Here is a 22,841-nt window from a genome sequence, read left to right as displayed (position 1 = left end):
AATTTGAGTAACTTGCCCAAGGTCACACAGTAAGTGGGGGAGCTGGCCTTTGAACCCAAGCGTTTGCCTCCGGAGGGCACCGCTCTCACACAGAACTGCCAAAGCCGTGAATGAGATGCGTGACGTAAACCTCTCGCTCTTCCCTAAGAAATCTTCAGTAAAATCACTATTGTCTACTGCTACTTTTGGTGTAATGGCTTCTTCGGAGGGTCTGGGAAGAGGCTGTGCCCACCTGAAGGTGGATCAGTGATCAAAACAGAGGACACATGGGACATGAAGCAGATGGCATCAAGGTCACACCAAGGCTACACTGAGCTAGACAAAGATTCTTTCTAAGGCCTAGAGCAGATTATAATTTATCCACACCTTCTCATTGCAGCAGTCTCCTTGCATACCCAATCCGAGACCAGCTAACCATAGCTTCTGGAAAGAGAAGTCTGAGCCCATTTCCACATATGCTCTAGAACACTCAGCAAAGGCTAAGTGATGCTCCAGCAACAATGATCTCCAACCGGTAATGACTTACAGCCACAAAAGTTTAATTCCCACTCAAGCTACATGCCCATCTTGGGTTGACAACATCCCTTCTCATGTTATCCTCTGTGGAATGAAAGCTAAAGAAGCAGCCTCTTGAAGAGGGGCGGAAGATGGCGGCGTGAGTAGAGCAGCGGAAATCTCCTCCCAAAACAACATATATCTATGAAAATATAACAAAGACAACCCTTCCTAGAATGAAGACCAGAGGACACAGGACAATATACAGACCACATCCGCACCTGAGAGAACCCAGCGCCTCGCGAAGGGGGTAAGATACAAGCCCCGGCCCCGCGGGACCCGAGCGCCCCTCCCCCCAGCTCCCGGCGGGAGAAGAGCAGGCAGAGCGGGAGGGAGACGGAGCCCAGGACTGCCGAACACCCAGCCCCAGCCATCCGGGCCAGAGAGCAGGGCCCTCGATACTAGGAAAACAGGGCAGCAAGAACAGTGAGCGGGCACTGGAGGCCGGGCACCGGAGGACATAAGAAAAGCGCGCGACCATTTTTTTTTTTTCTTTTTTTCTTTTTTGCTGTTTTGTTTTGGCGAGCGCTTTTTGGAAGTCTTAAAGGGATAGGGACCCCAATACTAGGGAAACAGGGCAGCAAGACCGGTGAGCAGAGGCCTGAGGCTGGCACCGGAGAATAAAGAAAAAAGAGCGACCACCTTTTTTTTTAAATTAAAAAAAATTTTTTTTTTTTTTAATTTAAAATTTTTTTCCTTTTTCTTCTTGGTGGTCGTTGTTTTGTTTTGGCGGGTGCTTTTCGGAAGTCTTAAAGGGCAGGGTGGGTCACTTACTCCAGAGGTAGGGAATCCGGGGATCTCTGGGCACCCTAACCCCTGGGCTGCAGGGAGCAGGGAGGACCCTTATGGAGAGAAATAGCCTCCCAGTCGCTCCTGCTCCAACGCGACTCCACCATTTTGGAGCAGCTGCCCGAGCCAGGCCACGCCCACAGCAACAGCGGAGATTAACTCCATAGCAGCCGGGCAGGAAGCAGAAACCCGGTCTGCGTGCAGCTGCGCAGCACAAGCCACTAGAGGCCGCTGTTCTCCCAGGAGAGGAGGGCCACAAACCAACAAGAAGGGAAGTTCTTCCAGCCGTCACTCGTCCCAGCTCTGCAAACTATTCCTATCACCATGAAAAGGCAAAGCTACAGGCAGACAAAGATCACAGAGACAACACCAGAGAAGGAGACAGACCTAACCAGTCTTCCTGAAAAAGAATTCAAAATAAGAATCATAAACATGCTGACAGAGATGCAGAGAACTACGCAAGAAAAATGGGATGAAGTCCGGAAAGAGATCACAGATGCCAGAAAGGAGATCGCAGAAATGAAACAAACTCTGGAAGGGTTTATAAGCAGAATGGATAGAATGCAAGAGGACATTGATGGAATTGAAATCAGAGAACAGGAACGCATAGAAGCTGACATAGAGAGAGACAAAAGGATCTCCAGGAATGAAACAATATTAAGAGAACTGTGTGACCAATCCAAAAGGAACAATATCCGTATTATAAGGGTCTCAGAAGAAGAAGAGAGAGGAAAAGAGATGGAAAGTATCTAAGAAGAAATAATTGCTGAAAACTTCCCCAAACTGGGGGAGGAAATAATCGAACAGACCACGGAAATACACAGAACCCCCAACAGAAAGGATCCAAGAAGGACAACACCAAGACATATAATAATTAAAATGGCAAAGATCAAGGACAAGGAAAGAGTGTTAAAGGCAGCTAGAGAGAAAAAGGTCACCTATAAAGGGAAACCCATCAGGCTAACATCAGATTTCTCAACAGAAACCCTACAGGCCAGAAGAGAATGGCATGATATATTTAATACAATGAAACAGAAGGGCCTTGAACCAAGGATACTGTATCCAGCACGACTATCATTCAAATATGATGGTGGGATTAAACAATTCCAAGACAAACAAAAGCTGAGGGAATTTGCTTTCCACAAACCACCTCTACAGAACATCTTACAGGGACTGCTCTAGATGGGAGCACTCCTAGAAAGAGCACAGCACAAAACACCCAACATATGAAGAATCGAGGAGGAGGAACAAGAAGGGAGAGAAGAAAAGAATCTCCAGACAGTGTATATAACAGCTCAATAAGCGAGCTAAGTTAGGCAGTAAGATACTAAAGAAACTAACCTTGAACGTTTGGTAACCACGAATTTAAAGCCTGCAATGGCAATAAGTACATATCTTTCAATAGTCACCCTAAATGTTAATGGGCTGAATGCACCAAACAAAAGACACAGAGTAACAGAATGGATAAAAAAGCAAGACCCATCTATATGCTGCTTACAAGAAACTCACCTCAAACCCAAAGACATGTACAGACTAAAAGTCAAGGGATGGAAAAACATATTTCAAGCAAACAACAGTGAGAAGAAAGCAGGGGTTGCAGTACTAATATCAGACAAAATAGACTTCAAAACAAAGAAAGTAACAAGAGATAAAGAAGGACACTACATATTGATAAAGGGCTCAGTCAAACAAGAGGATATAACCATTCTAAATATATATGCACCCAACACAGGAGCACCAGCATATGTGAAACAAATACTAACAGAACTAAAGAGGGATATAGACTGCAATGCATTCATTCTAGGAGACTTCAACACACCACTCACCCCAAAGGATAGATCCACCAGGCAGAAAATAAGTAAGGACACGGAAGCACTGAACAACACAGTAGAGCAGATGGACCTAATAGACATCTATAGAACTCTACATCCAAAAGCAGCAGGATATACATTCTTCTCAAGTGCACATGGAACATTCTCCAGAATAGACCACATACTAGGCCACAAAAAGAGCCTCAGAAAATTCCAAAAGATTGAAATCCTACCAACCAACTTTTCAGACCACAAAGGCATAAAACTAGAAATAAACTGTACAAAGAAAGCAAAGAGGCTCACAAACACATGGAGGCTTAACAACACGCTCCTAAATAATCAATGGATCAATGACCAAATCAAAATGGAGATCCAGCAATATATGGAAACAAATGACAACAACAACACTAAGCCCCAACTTCTGTGGGACACAGCAAAAGCAGTCTTAAGAGGAAAGTATATAGCAATCCAAGCATATTTAAAAAAGGAAGAGCAATCCCAAATGAATGGTCTAATGTCACAATTATCGAAATTGGAAAAAGAAGAACAGATGAGGCCTAAGGTCAGCAGAAGGAGGGACATAATAAAGATCAGAGAAGAAATAAATAAAATTGAGAAGAATAAAACAATAGCAAAAATCAATGAAACCAAGAGCTGGTTCTTCGAGAAAATTAACAAAATAGATAAGCCTCTAGCCAGACTTATTAAGAAGAAAAGAGAGTCAACACAAATCAACAGTATCAGAAATGAGAAAGGAAAAACCACGATGGACCCCATGGAAATGCAAAGAATTATCAGAGACTACTATGAAAACCTATATGCTAACAAGCGGGGAAACCTAGGAGAAATGGACAACTTCCTAGAAAAATACAACCTTCCAAGATTGACCCAGGAAGAAACAGAAAAGCTAAACAGACCAATTACCAGCAACGAAATTGAAGCGGTAATCCAAAAACTACCAAAGAACAAAACCCCCGGGCCAGATGGATTTACCTCGGAATTTTATCAGACATACAGGGAAGACATAATACCCATTCTCCTTAAAGTTTTCCAAAAAATAGAGGAGGAGGGGATACTCCCAAACTCATTCTATGAAGCTAACATCACCCTAATACCAAAACCAGGCAAAGACCCCACCAAAAAAAAAACTACAGACCAATATCCCTGATGAACGTAGATGCAAAAATACTCAACAAAATATTAGCAAACCGGATTCAAAAATACATCAAAAGGATCATACACCATGACCAAGTGGGATTCATCCCAGGGATGCAAGGATGGTACAACATTGGAAAGTCCATCAACATCATCCACCACATCAACAAAAAGAAAGACAAAAACCACATGATCATCTCCATAGATGCTGAAAAAGCATTTGCCAAAGTTCAACATCCATTCATGTTAAAAACTCTCAGCAAAATGGGAATAGAGGGCAAGTACCTCAACATAATAAAGGCCATCTATGAAAAACCCACAGCCAACATTATATTGAACAGTGAGAAGCTGAAAGCATTTCCTCTGAGATCGGGAACTAGACAGGGATGCCCACTCTCTCCACTGTTATTTAACATAGTACTGGAGGTCCTAGCCACGGCAATCAGACAAAATAAAGAAATACAAGGAATCCAGATTGGTAAAGAAGAAGTTAAACTGTCACTATTTGCAGATGCATGATACAGTACATAAAAAACCCTAAAGACTCTGCCCCAAAACTACTAGAACTAGAACGGATACAGCAAAGTTGCAGGATACAAAATCAACACACAGAAATCTGTGGCTTTCCTATATACTAACAATAAACCAACAGAAAGAGAAATCAGGAAAACAACTCCATTCACAATTGCATCAAAAAAATAAAATACCTAGGAATAAACCTAACCAAAGAAGTGAAAGACTTACACTCTGAAAACTACAAGTCACTCTTAAGAGAAATTAAAGGGGACACTAACAGATGGAAACTCATCCCATGCTCGTGGCTAGGAAGAATTAATATCGTCAAAATGGCCATCTTGCCCAAAGCAATATACAGATTTGATGCAATCCCTATGAAACTACCAGCAACATTCTTCAATGAACTGGAACAAATAATTCAAAAATTCATATGGAAACACCAAAGACTCCGAATAGCCAAAGCAATCCTGAGAAAGAAGAATAAAGTAGGGGGGATCTCACTCCCCAACTTCAAGCTCTACTATAAAGCCATAGTAATCAAGACAATTTGGTACTGGCACAAGAGCAGAGCCACAGACCAATGGAACAGACTAGAGAATCCAGACATTAACCCAGACATATATGGTCAATTAATATTTGATAAAGGAGCTATGGACATACAATGGCGAAATGACAGTCTCTTCAACAGGTGGTGCTGGCAAAACTGGACAGCTACATGTAGGAGAATGAAACTGGACCATTGTCTAACCCCATATACAAAAGTAAACTCAAAATGGATCAAAGACCTGAATGTAAGCCATGAAACCATTAAACTCTTGGAAGAAAACATAGGCAGAAACCTCTTAGACATAAACATGAGTGACCTCTTCTTGAACATATCTCTCCGGGCAAGGAAAACAACAGCAAAAATGAGTAAGTGGGACTATATTAAGCTGAAAAGCTTCTGTACAGCAAAAGACACCATCAATAGAACAAAAAGGAACCCTACAGTATGGGAGAATATATTTGAAAATGACACATCTGATAAAGGCTTAACGTCCAGAATACATAAAGAGCTCACACGCCTCAACAAACAAAAAACAAATAACCCAATTAAAAAATGGGCAGAGGAACTGAACAGACAGTTCTCCAAAAAAGAAATACAGATGGCCAACAGACACATGAAAAGATGCTCCACATCGCTAATTATCAGAGAAATGCAAATTAAAACTACAATGAGGTATCACCTCACACCAGTAAGGATGGCTGCCATCCAAAAGACAAACAACAACAAATGTTGGCGAGGCTGTGGAGAAAGGGGAACCCTCCTACACTGCTGGTGGGAATGTAAGTTAGTTCAACCATTGTGGAAAGCAGTATGGAGGTACATCAAAATGCTCAAAACAGACTTACCATTTGACCCAGGAATTGCACTCCTAGGAATTTACCCTAAGAATGCAGCAATCAAGTATGAGAAAGATCAGTGCACCCCTATGTTTATCGCAGCACTATTTACAATAGCCAAGAATTGGAAGCAACCTAAATGTCCATCGATAGATGAATGGATAAAGAAGATGTGGTACATATACACAATGGAATACTACTCAGCCATAAGAAAAGGGCAAATCCAATCATTTGCAGCAACATGGATGGAGCTGGAGGGTATTATGCTCAGTGAAACAAGCCAAGCGGAGAAAGAGAAATACCAAATGATTTCACTTATCTGTGGAATATAAGAACAAAGGAAAAACTGAAGGAACAAAACAGCAGCAGAATCACAGAACTCAAGAATGGACTAACAGGTACCAAAGGGAAAGGGACTGGGGAGGATGGGTGGGTAGGGAGGAATAAGGGGGGGAGAAGTAGGGGGGTATTAAGATTAACATGCATGGGGGTGTAGGAGAAAAGGGAGGGCTGTACAACACAGAGAAGGCAAGTAGTGATTCTACAACATTTTGCTATGCTGATGGACAGTGACTGTAAAGGGGTTTATAGGGGAGACCTGGTATAGGGGAGAGCCTAGTAAACATAATATTCGTCATGTAAGTGTAGATTAGTGATACCAAAAACAAAACAAAACAAAAAACAAGGGCAGTTCCTGTGTGAGTTCTACACAAGGGTATAAAGGGCATATAAAAGTGTAGGCAAAGGGTCTGTTTGCATTTATACAGAAGATCAAAGCCTAATTGGGCTACCCCGAAAATGAACTAAGATACAATATGAAAGAGAACTTCCAACATCAGCACTCTCTGGAAGACTCATGCCAGAAGATGATCATCAAAAAACCCCAACAAAGATCCACGCACTGCTACAGCTGTAGATGCACTCATCCCACCAGTTCCTGGACTTGCCATGGGAATGAGGAAGGAGATATCTAAGCTGGCCTGTGCATACAGTAAAACGACAAATTTGACTGGATCTATACTGTTGGAACTCAACCAAGAATTAGGAGAAGTGCAAATTGTAGTGCTCCAAAATCTTACAACTACAGACTATTTACTGTTAAAAGAACATAAGGGATGTGAACATTCCCCAGGAATGGGTTGTTTTAATTTGTCTGATTTCTCTCAGACTGTTCAAGCTCAGTTGGACAATATCCACCATATCATAGATAAGTTTTCACAAATGCCTAAGGTGCCTAACTGGTTTTCTTGGTTTCACTGGAGATGGCTGGTAATTACAGATATGCTTTGGTTATGTAACTATACTCCTATTATGTTAATGTGTGTGTGCAATTTAAGTAGTAGCTTAAAACCTATACATGCTGAAGTTACTCTACATGAAGATATGTCAAAGGAATAATCAATCTTCCCATGTTTTCTTCCGCCTGCTACTTCTATAGCTTTTCTTCTTCCTTCCTAATTACAACCCTTAAATAGAATTCGTGCCTCATATCAAATTTACCGAGTATCATAATTCTTCCAAGTGGTAAAGATACCTCAAGACAAATGCTGGGCATAGAAGCTACAGGGCATAAATATGCAAAGAAATAAAAAGCTAACCATTTCAAACAATAAGGCTTCTCTCTCACTTACCAACTTTACATTTCCCTGTATGGCCCCGGAAGATGACTGGTTAGCCAGAGACGGGTAAGATTCCTCAAGGGAGGAACAACCTAAGACAGGCACAGTCGCAGGGGGGCCATCAGGTGAGAAATTGGGGATCAACAGAGGTGAGGCTTAGAACCTCACCCCCCCGTTCTGAGAGAAATCTTCTGCATATGTGGATGTTTTATTGCCCTTGTCTAGCTTGGATTAACACATAGGCTACAGGCACACACCTGATCATCTACATTTGCTCTCTTACAACACTAAACTATGTTTTCTACCTTTATCTTGTATCTACCTACCACTTCAGCATTTTATTAAAAATAATAATAATAAAGAGAGAAATGTGGTATCCACATATAAATCAAGTATAAAAACCAAATGAGTATTCATATTTGAACTGACTGTTTATAGTTCATAATGCATGAGCAAAACCGAAAATTTCTGTGATGACTGCCCTTGTACTGTTCACTATGTAACTTATTCATTATGTAAGAATTTGTTCTCCATGTAAGAACTTGTTTGTTATGCCTCAGAAGATTGGAGACTGACGAAAATTAGGCTTGGGTTGGATTAATGATTGTGCATTGAGCATTGACTCCCCTATACAGAATTTTATTGTCGTTAACAACCATTTGATCAATAAATATGAGAGATGCCCTCACAAAAAAAATAAAATAAAATAAAAAAAGGACAGACTTCCAATGGTAAAATAAAGTAACCGGGATGTAATGTATAGCATAAGGAATATAGTCAAGATATTGTAACAGCTTGGTAGGGTGATAGCTGGAACCTAGAATTATGTATATAAATGTTTTATCACTGTGTTGTACACTTGAAACTAATGTAATGTAATACTGTGCGTCAACTACCCTTTAATAAAAAATAATTATCTTAAAAAAAAAAAAAAAAAAGAAGCAGCCTCTTTCCAGACCATTGTCCTCCTTGGGGAAGACAGAAAAGATGCCTAGCAAACCATGTACTGGTCCTGAGAGTTTTTGCCTGGAGATGACACATGTCACATGACTTTTGCTTGCATTTGTTGGCAGAAGCAAATCACAACGCTGAGCCTGAGGTTGGAGTTGGCAGGGGACAGCAGAGAATCATCTCCTCCAGCAAATATTTTGAATGACAATATCATCTACTGCAGTCTCAAAGCGTTCAACCCTTAAGGCCCCTCAAAAATTCATTCTCTAGCACCGTGACCCAATAAAATGTCCTTGCCCTTGATCATACTGCACCCCAGGGGAGGAGAGAGGAGCAGGAGGGAAGGGAGCAGAGAGGAGCCCTCTGGAGGCCAATGACGTAATTAGTGGTGACAAGGAAAAGGGGACAGTGCAGCTTCAGCTGGTGACAGGGTGGGTGTCCTTGACCCAGGGAAGAGGGGATGTAGCTGAGGAGGCCTGTCCAGAAGGTGGGCCCCTGGGAGGAGAACCTGGCACCATCTGAAGCTACTGTCTGGTTAGAAAATGGAGCAACTATTTTTCCATGACCCACTTTTAATGCTGTGAGTTTGCAAAGAAGCTGGGGGAGCCAAATTTTAATCTCTAAAGGAGCTTAATTTCTCAAAAAAAAAAAAAAGCATTTCTCTACAGAGAAGTGCAGTTCCATGCAAGTCTTAGAATAGAATAGAAACAATAAGTCAGAGAACGCCAGGGTGAGTGGCTCCGAGGGAGTGATCCTCAGTCTACCGGGTTTATGCCTCCAGGGGTGACAGTCACAGGACCAGAAGGGCAACATGGCATAAAGGGGGACAGTCAGCTGAGGCCCGTAGGGGCTGTGACCACTTTTCTCCACAGAAGCCTTGGCACACGCTCTTATAAATACAATGTGAACTGGGCCAGAATGTCTTAAATTAAAATTGCCATGAAAATCTGGGATATAAGGTCAAAGAGTGCACAGGGCTTCCTACAACTCCTAAATCAAGGTTCGCTCTGAGGGTCCCTCTCTGGGCTGGACTATCTGACTTGACCTTTTCATTGGTACTGGAGAAGCTGAATAATTTATAAAGGGCTCTGGGCCAACTTCCTGGACATAAGAAACCCTTTGGGGGAAAGTGATGGATTGCATTGGTTAGCAGGAAAATACAGGCAATGTGTGAGCAGACATTTCAACAAGAAAGGGTAGGTTCAAGTTTAACACTCATATTTTTTTAGAGACCAATAAGCATACATGATAAAAAAAAACAATTGCTTACTGATCCAGTCAGGATATAGTGCTCAGCTGCTTTAACAGAGATGAAAATAAGAGTGAGTTAAACAAGAAAGAAGATTCACTCTCTCTCATTTAAAGTCTGAGCTATCCAGGGCTGTCTGAGGGATAGGGAACCGTAGCAGCTTTGACCCACTAGGTCATCCAGGAATCTAGGTTCCTTCCTTCTTGCGGGTCCACTGCTCACCATGGTGCCATCCTCATTGGAACCAGTCGGCTATCCCAGCCTGGAGAAGATGTGAAAGGAAAACCACTGCCCTCAAGGGCAAGACCCTGGGAGGGACGTGCACATTGCCTCCACAATGTCCCGTTTGCTGGGACTTAGGCATGTGGCCATGGCTGGCTGCGTGAGCTGGGAAATGTAGTCCAGAGGATAGCTCCATACCTACCAGGTGGATGGCAGGGTGGATCCTGAGGACCCATTCTCAGTAAACTGGAAATAATACACATATTTATGAATCAATAAACAAATTGTGTGTTGTCAGAAATCCCTAACTAGGGCACCATAGCTAACAACTGTGACTGTTTTTCAAAGTTAAAAGAATTCATTCAAAGTCTTCAGCCCAGGACCTCTCTGCGATACCTCCAAGGGCTTCATAGCCACTCACTAGCATGACAGATCTGGAAAGGAGATGTCCTTGGCCAACAGGCCGGTCAGTCACATTGCCTGGTCTCAAAGTCCTCCACATGGGACAGCTGAGCTATATCATGACCTGGAGCAAAACTGAGGGGTAGAGGGAGTTTAAGATGGGGTCCCCCCATTGCATCTCCTGGGCCCCCAGGGGGAAGTGCTGGGGCTGCAAGACTCAAAATGCCTCTCATCGAAATGGAGACTTTAGCCTCTTTCTTGCATTTAAATAATCTGTTTAAATGCTAGCCTGTGGTTGTGCTTCTTATATTGTCCCTCCTGCCCATCTCCAGCAGGTAGCCAGGTTCTGTAAATCTTCACCAGAGAAGCCAGCTGGGACTCTGAGAGGGTGAGTGAGTGACACCCCAGGGCCACAGATGAGACCTAACTCAGAAGGTTGACCATGACCCCTAAATTCTTGACATCTCATCCAGGGCATTTCCCCAGGCCAATCAGAGTCCCATTAGAGTCCCACAGGCACTAGGGTTTCCACGGTAACTGCAGCATTGTCCTCAGCTGCCCAGACAAATGCCTCACAATGTCAGGAAAGCAGGCTGACTGTCAGCAAGGCAGCAGGTGTTCTGTGACAGCAGGGAGGGAGAGCCGAGGCGTCGCCTGCAAGTCTGGGGTGACAGCACGAAGGCCAGGGCAGTGTCCCTGCAAGTTGTTTCTGCTAAAAATGGCAGCAGAGACAACGTTTGCAAAGCAGAAGGACATTCAGATTGAGACCGGCCTCCCCCCACTTCCCTAGGGCCTGGAGCTGTCTGTGAGCTGCGTCTGGCTGGAGCCTTGCTGGCTCCCTGACATTCTTTGGGCATGTGTCTCACTGGGGGCCTCCTTGGGAGACAGACAGATGGACAGATGGAGGAGGGGAGGTGTGGGAGCAGGGGTAACAGAAAGAGGGAGCAGAGGGGACAGGAGAGGGCAGGAAAGAAGCAAAAGAAGGTGCAGGAAGGATGGAAGGAAGGGAGGGAAGAAGAAGGAGAGGAAGCTAATTAGTTAATTAGTTAGTTGTGCTCTTAGCTGAGCTTAGGGGCTCAAGCATTTCCACTTCAAGCTCCTCATCCCAGGTGTCATGGGTTAAATCGTATCCCCCCTGAAAAAGAGGTGTTGAAGTCCTCACCCCCAGAACCTCAGAACATGACCTTGTTGGGAGATACGGTCATTGCAGATATAATTAGGTTAGATGAGGTCATACTGGACAACGGTGGGCCTAACCCAATATGACTGGTGTCCTTTTGAAAAGACACAGAGACACAGACAGAAGGCCATGTGAAAATGGAGACAGACACTTGGAGGGATGCTGCCTCAAGCCGACCAATGTCTGGAACCACCGAAAGCTGGAAGGCGTGAGGAAGGAGCCTCCCCTGCAGGTTTTGGAGGCAGCAAGGCCTTGCTGACAATTTGATCTTGGGTTTGTAGCTCTGAGACAACAGATTTCTATTGTTCTAAGCCACCCAGCTTATGGTACTTTTTTACAGCAGCTCTAGGAAACTAAGATGCAAGATTCTGGGGTGAGATCTGGGGGTCCTTGAAGGTGACTCCACAGTGAACTGGTTGATCCCAGTCAAAGGTAGGTGGACCCCTGGGGCTGAGTGGCCATGGATAGGATAGGATAGGACCCTTAATGAAGAGCCCACTCTTGGGTGGTGGCAGAAGAGGGCCCAGGGCAAGGACACAAGCAGGTGATGGGACCCTCAGAGCTGGTGAGGCTGGAGCCATCAGCTGGCCATGATTCTTGCCACAGGCTGGCTCCGGATACTATGATAATGCTCCTTGTAGCTTTGTAGTGGCCATGTTTTCAGACTCCCCTTAACTCCCTGTGTCCTGGCCTCCTGCATTTCTACCTACATCCCTTCTAATAAAAGTTCTCATCTTCCCCTACAGATGTTTTCATGGCCAGGCCTGGAAAATCCTTGGTTGTCCATTAAAATCAGAATAAATCAAAAGCCACAGGAATAAAAGGAGCATTCGCCCTCCTAGAGCCTTCCCGGGGGACAGAGAGGGCTCTGCTTCAGAAGTACACCTGCTCCTCGTGGACATGGGGCTCCAGCCTGGGGAAGATTTTCCTCCCCCACTGATAACCAGATGCACACCTGGAAGGAAAGAGGCTTGGAAGGCGGAGAGAGAGAGGAGGCAGGCAGTGTGCTTCTCACAAGTCAGCCGTGAAAACTGTGTCCCTCTTCAACTTTCCTGTGGTCAGGTTGAAAATGTTCAGAAGTTCACCTGGATGGAAACTCTGACTTGAGAGCCATTCCATGTCTTCATTTTAACAGGTGCAGTTTCTGAAATGGGTTGAAAACCCCTCAGCCGCTGATCTTACTGTGTGTGAAGTGGGGTGGGAGTGGGGTACAGTGGGGCAGGGGACAGTCCGGGACCCTGGGCTGCCTGGATACCAGAGCACAGAGAAGGGCTGCTGCAGAATGTTGTTAATACTACGAAAGGCATTCACCAACTGTAGTGTCCATGCACTCTCTCCAGAGCATTTTCCTAAAAACTGACTTAGGAGTGCTTTTCTCAAAATATGAACTCCTGGGTCCCACCACAGATCAACTGACTCTGATTCCCAGACAAGAAGGTGCAGGGGCCTGGTTTTCCCCAAAGCTCTCCAGTGATGCTGGTCCTCTGTGAAGGTGACAACCAGTGGTCCAAGGTCTGTAGGCAGAAAGTTAAGGAGAGGAAGAAGTCTCTTACTCCACAGCATGATTCCTGCTGGAAGGGAATACGGACCAAACACTTCACAGAAGGAAGAGGCATTCACCCCCTAGCCTCGTGAGACACAGACTTTGTTTCCCCTGTCCTTCCTTGTATCTTGGGAGGCAATAAGTTCTCCCTGGTCAGACAGAGCTGCAGGATCGGTAAGGACAGTCCATTGTTTGAAACACAGCCCTCCCCAGGCAGGAGGAAGATGGCCATGGCTGCTCCAGGAGGCGGTTGTCTCTCCACTGCACAGCAAACCTAGCCGACAAAGCAGCCCAGGCTTATTCTGCAATTTGGGAACCGAGATTACCTCGAAACCCAGCTCCAGATGGGGTAGGCTGGTCTGGCAGAATCTCTGAAAGCTCCGATGAGCAGACATTATTTACCTTGCCCAGGGGTGACCCTCTGTTAGCAACAGGGCTGGGATTCATGGTGGCATTAGGCTTCTTGCTCTGTCTTAAGGGATGGCAGGAAGAGGAAAGAAAGAGTTGAAAACTCAGAGAGCAACAAAAACTAACTCAAAATGGATCCCAGACATAAATGTAAAATGCGAAACTATAAAACTTCCCAGGAATAACATAGGAGAAAACCCACATGACTTTGGGTATGGCGATACTTATTAGATGCAGTGCGAAAGACACTATGCAAGAGAGAATTGATAAACTGACCTCATTAAAATTAAAACTGCTCTGCAAAGACAATCTCAAGAGAATTAGAAGACAAGTCACAGAATGGGAGAATGTGTTGGCAAAAGACTGGTGAAGGACTGTTCTCCAAAATATACAAAGGACTCTTAAAACTCAATGATAAGGAAGCAAACAATCCAATTTAAAAATGGGCCAAAGACCTTAGTGAACATTCCGCTGAAGATCTGTAGATGGCAAATAAGCACATGACAATATGCCATCAGGGAAATGCAAATTAACTCCACAGTAACCTACTGCTGCATTTCTATCAGACCGGCCCAAACCCAGAACACTGACACCACCAAGTGCCAGGTGTGCAGGTGGACAAGAATGTGGTGCGCCAGAAGCTCTCATTCTCTGTTGGTGGGAACGCAAAGTGGTGCAGCCGCATTGGAAGGCAGTGTGGCAGGGTCTCACAAAGCTACACCTGCTATTACCATATGATCCAGCAACTGGGCTCCTTGGTGTTCGCTCAAAGGAGGTGAGACCCTTGTCCACACAAAAACCTGCACACAGATGTTTACAGCAGCTTTATTCAGAAATGCCAAAGCCTGGAAGCAACCAAGAGGTCCTTCAGTAGGTGAGTGGCTAAATAAACCGTGGTACAGACAGACAAGGGAATATTACTGAGTGCTAAAAAGAAGTGAGCTATCCAGCCATGAGAAGAAAAGCAGGAAATTTAAATGCATATTGCTAAGGGAAGTCAACCAATCTGAAAAGGCCACATACTGTATAGTTCCAACTATGTGATATTGTGTAAAAGGCAAAACTATGGAAACAAGATGTTTCCCGGGTGTGAGAGGTGAGAGATAAATAAGCTGAGTGCAGAGGATTTTTTAGGGCAATGAAAATAATGACAATTTTGACATAATGACAATAATACAAAATATTATAATGATGGCTATATGTCATTACACATTTGTCCAAATCCATATAATGGACAACACCAAGAGTGAACCCTAAGGTAAACTGTGGACTCTGGATTATTAGAATGTGTCAGTGTAGGTTCTTCCATGGTAAAAATGTACCGTCTTAGTGAATGAAGTTGATAGTGGGGGAGGCTGTGCATGTGTGGGAGAAGGGGGCATAAGGGAAACCTCTGTACCTCCCTGTCAGTTTTGTTATAAACTTTAAGCTAAATAATAAGGTCTTTAAAAAAATCAGAGTGCAAGTGTAACACAGCTCAAAGAGGAAAGCAAGTATTGGCACCAGCCTGAGATGCCCATCCCCTGCAGGCTGGTTGTCCCGCATTCTTCACCCAATTATTCATAATGACAATAACTACCGTTGTGGAGGCTCACCATATGGCAGACCCTCAGGACAGACGTTTTACAAGACAAGCAAAAGTAGACTTTCACTACTTTTTACAGTAACATCACCATTTTCTGCATTCTACAAAAGGAAACAATAAGTGCTGACAAGACAAAGTCCAGAGAGGCTAAATAGCTTCTTGAGATCCCCTTGTCACTATTCAAACCCTGATCTTTCTAACACCAAGGATAGTATTCTTGTCACCAATTCTCATAACTGCACTTTGCACTAGGGAGTCATCAGGATGAGACTTTGCATGGGAGAATCCGTCTCCTTAGCTACTCTGGACTATTTCATTTACACTGGGCTCCTGTAACAAGAGTCCCCAAAATACAGTGGCTTAAATGAGATAAAGATTTGTTTTTCTTTAGTGAAGCAGTTCAGGCAAATGGTCCAGGGTCCCAGCTCAAATGAGTGTGGACGCAGGATCTGTCCATCCTGTTGTTTTGTCACCCATAGAGACCTCTCCAGTTGTCAAAGGTGGCTCTCCCCTTCCTCCACCTTCCAGCCCATGAGAAAGGGAAGAAGGAAGGGAACACGTGGGCCTCTCCTTTTACGGGAACTCTCAAGAAGTTGCACACACTGTTTCTGCTCATGTCCCCGCGGCCCGAACCTGACAGCAGAAGTGGTCACCATTGGCTGCAAGAGAGGCTGGGAAAAATAGCCTCCAGCTGAACTGGCCAAGCAGTGGAAAGGAGTGAAGGTTATTGTGGGTGACAGTATCAATCCTCACTGGAAAATAGAGATTTTCTTAATCAGAGATCATAGAGAAGAGATGGAAATTTGTCCAGGCAATGGGGATAACCAGTGTCAGGACTCTCATCTGTCCGCCCAGCTGTGCTCTTGGTCTTCACAGTAACTCCCTACTTTGAGTCTTTAAGCATCTGCACTATTTCACCTGTTTCATAAGTGGTTCCCTTAGCTCCTGCTTCTTTCCCACATAATTTTCTGCAGCACCCTTATATTCTAAATTGTTTGTGAAAAGGCAAATCTAATTATTTTAATTCCATTTGATGGCTCCCCACTGCCTAGAGAACTGAGTCCTAAGCATTGGCATCCTGGTCAGCATTTAACTCTCACGTCCCGCTGCCCCTACACAGTTACCCTGAGCTCTAGGCAGAAGGAAGCATTAGCAGTTCTCAGGAGGCCACAGCCTCACACGTCACTGCCTTTGCATGTGGTTTTCTGCCTGGAAGGCCCATTCCTGCTCTGTCCTTCCGGTGAGTGGATTCAGCTCAGTCTTCAGGGCCTGAGGCGTAGGATGCAGCTGCAGTGTCCTTCCTCTATGAAACTAAATTCCTTTGAGCTCCCCGGGCAGGGTCAGTCCCACAGGGAGCTGGCAGGCGTTGGAATTAGACATACCTGGGTGCAGAGCCCACCTCTGCCACTTACTAACTGGGCGAACCAGAAGTTCCCTAAACCTCATTGCTCTTCTCTACAGGACAGAGCCACTCATACCTACATCATAACATTATTATGAAAATTAAATAAGATATGCACATGTAATTCCTGACACATAGAAGATGTTCAGCTCATGGAGCTGTTATTAAAAGAACAAACTCACTGTGTGTGTGAGTTGGGGTAAAGTTAAACTGCTGTAACAGAAACACCCTAAGAAAAAGGAGTGCCCTTTATCTTGATAGGGGTGTGGTTATGTGGGTGTAATATTTGTCAAAACTCAGCAACTATACCCAATATTTATGCATTTCATTGTAGGTCAATTTTTCACCAAGAGAAAAACAATTAATGAAACCTAGTTAGCAATACATGTGCTGAAGTACTTATGAGAAAGTGTAGAGATGTCTGCACAAACTTTGAACTGTGTCCATAAAGTAAGAATGACTGATGGGTGGAAAGACAGACAGATTTGTAATAATAATTTTTTAAAAGTAAAGTGTTACTGGTAAAATTCAGGCTGTGGGCATAATATGGATGTCTACTGTACAATTCTTTTAGCTTTGCTATGTATTTGAAAATTTTCATAAAAATAAACAGATTCCATTATAAAATGGTTTTTAAATTATAGTTGTTTTTTTCCTCTCGAGTAACAATTCCAAAGTAAGTGTGCCAAGTCTGTGGGCAGTTCTGTTCCATCTGCTCATTCAGGGGTGCCAGGCTTGTGGGCAGGGACAAGTTTTTCCGGGTTGTCTAGTCATTGCTCCCTCATTTCCTAGCGCCAAGGACATTGTCTTCCTGAGTGGCCAAAGCCGGGCTGCTATGCTCTGGTTCCCAGGGAAAGAAAGAATGTAGAAGGCAAGTCCATCTCTCAAGACCTAGACCCTTCTGTAGACAGCACAACTTCTGTCTACATTCCATCATGAGAATGGAGTCAGGTGGCCAGGTGTGACCTCACAGGAGACTGGAAAATATCTAGCTCTGTGCTCAGGAAGAGGGCGAGTATTGCCATCCCTGTGCTTTCTGAGAACACACCAGGAGACCAGTTTTCCAGATTTGCAGTCAGTTGGAACCCCAGTGGACCATAGACTTCTTGAGGGCATAGTGTTTTGTACAGCTTGAAATCACCAAACATGTTAAACACGGGGCTTGAAATGAGGCAGGTCTTAAATATTTGCTGAATGAGTGAATGCATGAATGAATAAATAAATAAAGTGAAGAACTAATAGTACTTTCCTGCACCAAGTATTTCTCAGTATATGTCCACTTAATCTGTGGAAAGCAAGCCATCTCTTGAATTTGTAAATCTATAATATGTCAACTATTCAAACCAAGTAATTCTTTATTAATTTAGGCCTCCCTCCCATCCTTTCTCTTCCCTCAAATTTTACCTTCATGAGGGACAAGAATTACTATTTTGTAAAGCTTAGCAAACAATCCTAGATGCCTTGGAAGGAAAATATTTAACCTAACTAAGAATGGAAACTATTTTCCACATTATAAAAGCACTTGAGTAGCACTAATTTGGATTCAAATAATGTGAAATGGCATAGGAAGATTGGCTACTTATTGGAATTGACCCATAAGACTTCTATTTGGTTACCATTTAAAAAAAATCAATGTAAGTACTTGGAAGTAATATAATTGTGTTTCTTCCACTGTGTTCTATAATTCTAACCTTCACTAACTCATATTGAACTTTTTACCAATTGATGAAAATTATTGTATTTTTACTGCATTTCTTCAACATTTAATCTGAGGTTTAAAGAAGTATTATACTATTGTACATGGCATTTAGCTAAAGTATTAACAGGATCACCATTAAAAAGAGAATACAAAGTCTTATTTTCTCTCTCATCTTTGATGGATTTGTCTTATAAAAGCTGTAGGATTGTCCTTTTCAATTCCCACATCATTTCTTACTGTTACAATTCAGGGGCATCCTGATTTTTAGCATTTACCTTAAGACCTCTACATGTCATTCTCTGATAAATAGTGAATTTCCTGGATTCTTATAACTGTATCTCTCTGTGTCTATATACTGGAACTTATTTTCAGCAGGCTGGTATGATACGCAAGTGTTAGCATGAAGATACGGTGAATTCTGATGGTCAGGAATTGACCACTAAGAGGGGGATCTCATTTAGATAGGTGTGAGCCTGGGGTGCATGCCTGACAAAGAAAGGTAGTGATACAGAAAAGGGAGACATTTCTACAACAGAAAGAGGGATGGATTCACCCAACTACAGAATGAGGCAGAGAAGCCTGCAAAGGGGAACTAGGAGGTCAGTGGTGAAAAGTGACTGTTGTAAGTGTAGGGTGACTGAGATGACACCTGTCAATCAGGATGGGAGTAATAGAAGGTCCCCAAGGTCTGGGATGAAGATGTTGGTTGCTTCCTCTTACAGGAGTTCTGGCCAGGGTGGGTTAATGCCGGAGTTCTGCTTTTATTCAGGTTGCAAAGTACAGTGTCCCCCAGGCCTCCCTCATTTCTGCCACTAACAAGTTGGGGATCTCCATGATCACTCTCATGCTGACACCAACTGCAAATTTGAGAGTCCCTGACCACCCTCTGGTTCAAAAACTTGCTAGAAGCACTTGCAGAACTCAGAAAAGTTATATGCATGTACTTACAGTTTATCACAGTGAAAGGATACAGATTAAAATCAGCCAAGGAAAGAGGTATATAGGGCTGGGTCCAGTAATCATTATATGTGAGTTGTACTGAAAACACCTATTTCTCTATGATACAAATTATGTAGTATAAGCAACAAGTATTATTAACCCAAGAAGCTCAAGCCTTGGTGTTCAGAGTTTTTACTGGGGCTCAGTCATGCAGACAAGGCTATAGTCAGGCAGTCATGAGACAGCTGACCACCTGCATGGATGAGATTTGTCTCCATTCCTTCCAGATGTCAAGTTGACACCATATGGCCCAAGGCCCCCATAAGACATTGCATTGCTAGCAAAGACTCTCTAGCATGGCCCAAGGTCCCCAGGTAAACAAAGGCCTTCTTACCAGGCAGGAAATTCCATAGACTTCAAGGTCATCTACCAGGATCTGAGGGCAAAGGCTAACCCTTTCTTGAAAATAAGATAAGTCTTGTACTGCACACAAGTGTTATTGTTGATCAAGGGGACCTGTCCCCAGATGAAAGGATCAAATCAGTGGCAGAGAATCAGACGGAAACTTAACTGCTTTGTATCCAAGGGGCAATCTCAGGATTATAACAGGAAATCAAGCCCTAAAGTCTGGATAGGGGAAAGGAGTAGGCTTGAAGAAAGGGGTCCTACACAGGGCCAGGTACAAACAGCTTGTTCTTATTGGGGGCTTATCCTATGATGCTCGGATGGGTCTCTCTCATTTAAAAACTCCAGGACTGGAGTGGTCCAACTGAAGAAACTTCTAAAAAAATTCCAACCAAATAGGTATTTGAAATCACATTGGTTATGATGACTAGTCTAGACACCTGAAAGTTTCCAAGCTATATATATAGCTTGACCTGGTTGCCTAGCAGATAATTATATCCAGAATAACTGACACTCCATCTGCGCTGATGGACAGGCACAGGGCCTGCATGTGGGAGCAGACAATAGGCTCCAAATGGCATCCAAAGAGGACGAGCTTCCTTTCTCCTTGGGGTTGGAAACAGTAGTGGCTCCAGGTGAATCCAAGCTTCCTCAAGAACATTCTTCACAAGCTCATGAGTAGCAGGATCTGTTCCCAGGACCCGTCCTTCTGGGAGAAGACTCTAGTTCAGAATGTAGCTCTTCCCCCAATTTTTAGATTAGGTCATATTGGATTGAAATGGGATTACTGAGCATTGAGTGTCTCTAAGATGAAAATCAGGTGGAAGATCCTTATATAAAGAGGTTAGCAGAGCCTATAACCAACACATTCATTAAATCAATCTATATTTAATATTTATCAAATACCTTCCATGTCTCTGGCAAAGGATTAAGCTCCAGAGACATCACTATAAAGGTTACTGTTAAGGAGCTTACATTGAACCCTTAGGCAAACATATTTATTCAACAACCGCTAAGTGCAAAGTACACATTGTCTAATTTGTTTAGGGTCTATGTGATTATGTGACGGGGATGTCTGGCTGCCCCATGAAAGGCAGTTAGTGAGGATGTAGTTGTCTCTCATCTCCTCTTACCAGATTCCATGGGTTTCAGAGTGGTGGAGGAGCTCTGCAAGGCCTGGGGGCCAAGGTGTAGATGATCAGGGGTGAGGCTGAGAAAACCAGCAGTGCCCCTGGTACTGAAATAACAGCTGGAGTCCATTGTGACTGGCTGGGTTCGTCCCATACAAGTTGTTAAATATTTTGAATATCATCCTGGCTGGGTCCTCCTTGTCTTCCCCACCAAGAACTTTCTCTGCTCAGAGAGGAATCCTGGTCTTCCTGATGGACACAGATTGCCTCAGAGGATAGTACTGGAAACTTCCACTGCTCCCCTTAAATGGTGATTTCCCCCCCACACACACAAGTTTACAAGCCCTAAGGATTCATCTCGGAGAATAAGCAAACCTTCAGAATCATTTTGCTGGTTCATTCTCCCTACAGACCCAATATGGTGTTTGGTTCTGACAGGGCTCCTTTGTGTTCCAAAATCTCCCAACAAGAAACCAAGTCATATTATATTGCACTGCATGGGAAACCCACACCATTTCTCCTCTCCCTAATGACAGTAATCATTGCCAATTCATGGTGCTATTGTGAAAATTAGTCATTTGGGAGGATGCCAAAGTAGGCAAAAAAAGAGGACAACAAATTGGCCTGATGGATTTGGTGGCATTAAATAACGCGGACTGAAATGTGGTGGACTTTGTAGTGCTGTATGTTAATCCTTGCCAAGAATGTTAATTAAAGAAAGGCATTACCTAGATTTATGACATTTGGTAATATGATTATATTACCCTTTTAAACATTTACTTTTGACTAGATAATATATGCACAGGTTTTAAAACTTTAAATGATATGAAAATATCCACATTAAGTCATGGCCTTTATCTTCTCACATCTACCCTCTCCCTATAGGTGACCATTTTTATTAGTTCTTTTTGTATCATTTCATGTATCTTTATGCAAATACAAGCAATGAACCTTCCTTTTTGGTTTGGGAGATCCTGTGCTGGAAGTCAGAGCTTGTCCCTTCTCTATAAACTCAAATTAACAGATTCATTCCCACCTTCCCTGCAGCAAGAGACACAACAAATCTTCTAGGCTCAGCCCATCAAAAACACCCTCCCCGAGAAAAGGAAACCCACCTTCACTGTTGGTGGGAATGTAAATTGGTGCAGCCACTATGGAAACCAGTATGGAGGTTCCTCAGAAAACTAGAAATACCATGTGACCCAGTAATTCCACTTCTGGGAATTTACCTGAACGAAACAAAATCTCTGATTGGAAAAGATAAATGCACCCCTATGTTTATTGCCACATTATTTATGATAGCCAAGATATGGAAGCAATCAAAGTGTCCATCAGCAGATGAATGGATAAAGAAAATATGGTACATATACACAATGGACTATTATTCAGCCACAGAGGGAAAGAAATCTTGCCATTTGTGAAAACACGGATGGACCTAGAGGGCATTACACTCAGCGAAATAAGCCAGGTGGACAAAGACAAGTACCATATGATTTCACTTATATGTGGAATCTAGAAAGAAAATGAGACAAAATGAACAAAACAGCAGTAGACTCAAGGACCCTGAGAAGTGTCTGGTGGTTACCATGGGGGAGGTTTTGGGTGGGGGATGAAATAGGAGAAGGGGATAAAGAGGCACAAAATCTCAGTTGTAATATAAATTAGTCACAGGGATGAAGGTACAGCACAGAGAATATAGTCAAGTCAATAGTTCTGGAACATCTTTGTTGACAGTAACTATGCTCTTCAAGGTAAGGATTTAATAATGTAGATAATTGTTGGATCACTACGTTGTATACTGGAAACCAACATAATATTGTATATCAACTATACTTCAATTTTAAAACATAAAAAAAAAATAAGACAAAACAAAAAACAGCCTCCCCAGGCTTTTAGCT

The 22,841-nt window shown here is 43.2% G+C and overlaps 1 long non-coding RNA gene across 1 annotated transcript in view; it reads right to left on the bottom strand.

Annotated features, from left to right (window-relative positions):
* The window catches only part of LOC130684136 (uncharacterized), a 60,193-nt gene that overhangs the window by 25,209 nt on the left and 12,143 nt on the right, over positions 1-22,841 (bottom strand). The window lies entirely within an intron of this gene.

Source organism: Manis pentadactyla, chromosome 1, assembly GCF_030020395.1.
Source record: "Manis pentadactyla isolate mManPen7 chromosome 1, mManPen7.hap1, whole genome shotgun sequence".
NCBI classification, from domain to species: Eukaryota; Metazoa; Chordata; class Mammalia; order Pholidota; family Manidae; genus Manis; species Manis pentadactyla.
This window is presented reverse-complemented; position numbering and strand designations above follow the sequence as displayed.